The 3,029-nt window shown below is 35.4% G+C and overlaps 1 long non-coding RNA gene across 1 annotated transcript; it reads left to right on the top strand.

Annotated features, from left to right (window-relative positions):
- The first annotated feature begins 318 nt into the window (after positions 1-318).
- LOC136280571 (uncharacterized) lies at positions 319-2,262 on the top strand. The gene is made up of 3 exons (XR_010717332.1): positions 319-382; positions 1,537-1,601; positions 1,964-2,262. It is a non-coding gene; the product is annotated as an uncharacterized lncRNA (long non-coding RNA).
- The last annotated feature ends 767 nt before the right edge of the window (positions 2,263-3,029 follow it).

The following is a 3,029-nucleotide window of genomic DNA, read 5'->3' as shown; positions in this document are numbered from 1 at the left end:
AATAGTGGCAGAGTGGAAATGCCAGGGAGGTTTGGGTCAGGTTTAATAAAGAACTAGTTGTGACCCACCCCAAACCTCCCTCATAATTCACTCCTCAACAACTGCCACACAGTAACCATCATAACTATGTTTTACTTACTGAAAACCTGGAACAGGCTAGCCAGTATGTGCCTTCTATTGATGTGATGAAGTGGTTTATATTTGTAGTTGGAATATATGTGGTACTTATTGACTACCTCAAGGAGTGAATATCTGGATTTTGTTATCATATTATGTACCATTAATATTAGAAATTTTCCTGAATTTTCTTATCTTTCTTCCAGACGATACCTTATCTTTTTATGAGTGCCACTACCCCCCTTGCTGTAAAATGGAAACTGAGGTCAGTTCCTTATCTCTTGATTAGTGGATCATCAAACTTAAAGCTCAGTGTCCAGTTACTGAAAATGTTACAACTGGATGTTTCTTCCCTCCTGCTGGCCTTCCTGAGCTTATGATGATTAGTTGATTTAGTAGACAAGTTTATAATTTTTTTTTATTTTTCATTTTTACATTACTTTACTTCCTTTGTTTGAGTTAAGTGTACCTCTGAGGCCTTAAAACCTTGAGCCTGTTTAGGAGTAAAATCTTCTTGTTTTGGCCACTTTGTTTGACCCTTTACACCTTAACATCAGTATGCATATTCTCCATACTGTTCTCTATACATTTCCTAAGTTGCTGACAAGGAGAGTTTGTATGACAATTAAGAGCCTCCTTCATTGGTGATCAATTCCTTTATTCTTGTGACCTTAATATTTGATTCAGGATGATGTTGTAAGGAGAAATTGGATGCTAGCCACTCTTAGGGGTTAAAACAAAGATTTGAAAATTTATTTTGACTTGTGGCATCTTTACCTCTTTGAGCCAAATGCATGAATTTTTAGATAGAATATTTACAACTAGATTTGAAAACTTATAAACTATAAGTAATGTACACATATATCACATGTTGCCAATTCACACCCTCTGCTGAAGGCCAGATAGAACAATTTTACACCCTATGTTAAACTCAGGACTTTGCAAACCATACCATGTTTGGAAGTACATACCCATTTTTTGAGTGACAAGTAGTTCAGAACTCCACTTGAAAAATGTTCTCCTAGCTTAACCCTTTCCACTCTTATGATAGCATTCATATTCTCCACACTGATCTCTCCACATTTACTGTGGTAATGACAAGGAGAATTTGTTTGACAATCAGGAGCTTCTTAAATTGGGATTCATTTTCATTATTCTCATGACCTTAACATTTCATTTCAAGGGTGATACTGTAAGGAGAAATTAGGAGCCAGACACTCTTATGCGCTTAAGGGTGAACTGCAATTATGCAATTGTGGAAAATTAATTAAACATTTTAATCAAGTTTGAGGGCTGTAGGCTGAGTTCCAATGTGCACTTTTATTTTTGAACCTCTGTCCTTACAATGTTTATTGCCCTTTTTTCGGTGCTGAGTATATGATTATTTCATTGAAATTCGTGTGTACTCTTTGGTTGTAGCTACGGGAGTTCAGTATTTGTGGACAGTGCAGCAAGTCAGATACTGTGGACCTCTTTGTCAAGAGGTGGGTCAGTGAACAGAAAATAATTAAACAGTTTCAGTTTAAAATTTTAGAATTGTGATTTGTATAGTCCACTGTTTTACAGAATGGAAGTAAAGTAAATAGTGTCTAATAATAATTATAGTAACTAAACAAGTAATGAGAATACTCAAAATTATCAGCTAGAAGTTATTATCTTGATGTAACACCAAATTCTCATAACTAATTTACAAGGAAATGTGTAACAGCTAGAGTGGGGAATTAACTATCAAATCTTGGGAGTTAAAGGGTTAATCTGATGATGATGCCCAAACCTGATTTAAATGTGAAATGAGGCATCATGAACTTAACCACTGGATGGTAATCCTTGTGTTTGATTTCTACAGAGAGATTGGCCTTCCCACAAGAAGTACTGCAAGGAAAAGGCTCGACAGAGAATTAATTGTGACATGTTCCCTGAGCGTTAGACTGAAGTTTGATGGCTGTTTCATTAGTTACATCAACATGTATGCTTCACATGTCACATTATTATTACTTTCAACTTTTATGATATTAGAGTATCCTTAGTTTATTTTGTTGCTCAATTCTAAAGCACAAATGATTGAAGCGAACTTTAGAGACTGCACTTGTCATTTATTGTGTACTTAAAAAGGATTAACATGCATTCTCTCTAGTTTGGCTTTAGAATTCAAAAGAGTTTGTGTTTGTAATAGGCTCAATTGGTTAGAAATAACACTATTTACATGACTGTACATGTCACTGTACTGCTCTCTTTCAAATTAGGTTTATTTATATATGCTTGTTATTTTGAAGTATAATGCAACCTTCAATTTGACAAGTTGTAGTGTAAATCCCTTGAATTAGATATTGAAGTGAAGCTGATATATCAGGACTAATACCCTGTTCCAGGTGTTCAGTTGATGAAATGGAGCAAAATGTCAAATGGCACAACAGTAGCAGAGGAGTGAAAAAGCAAGAGAGGTCTGGGTCAGGGTCAGGTAAAGTTCATTACATGACCCAAACCTATGTCTTTCTTTCACTCCTCTGCTGCTGTAGCACTGTTTCCTATTGTGATACATTTTACTAACTGAACATCTGATACAGGCTGCATGACTAAAACCATTTTCAAGACACCTCTCTTGGTTAAAAGTTATTTATTTCCACACTCTTATCTTGAGATAAACTTTCTTAAGAAATTGCCCCTGATAATTTTCAAAACATTTGTTGTTGCACCTTTAGTGTTAAGACTCTACTTTCTTTTGACCAGACTTAATTAACAGGAAGTTTCTTTTCCTATCTTTGGGCATGGTATCCTGTTAATCTAACACAGCTCACGACAAAATGTTAATTTCAGAAGAGAAGGTGTCTTCTTGTAGCTCATGCACTTAACCCTTTCACTCCTGGTATGGCCAAAAAGTAGTTGCTCCTTACAATATCATTATGCGATCATTC

The sequence above is a fragment of the Pocillopora verrucosa genome, chromosome 4 (assembly GCF_036669915.1).
Source record: "Pocillopora verrucosa isolate sample1 chromosome 4, ASM3666991v2, whole genome shotgun sequence".
NCBI classification, from domain to species: Eukaryota; Metazoa; Cnidaria; class Anthozoa; order Scleractinia; family Pocilloporidae; genus Pocillopora; species Pocillopora verrucosa.
Note: the sequence above shows the minus strand (reverse complement) of the source record. Positions and strands in the feature narration are given on the sequence as shown.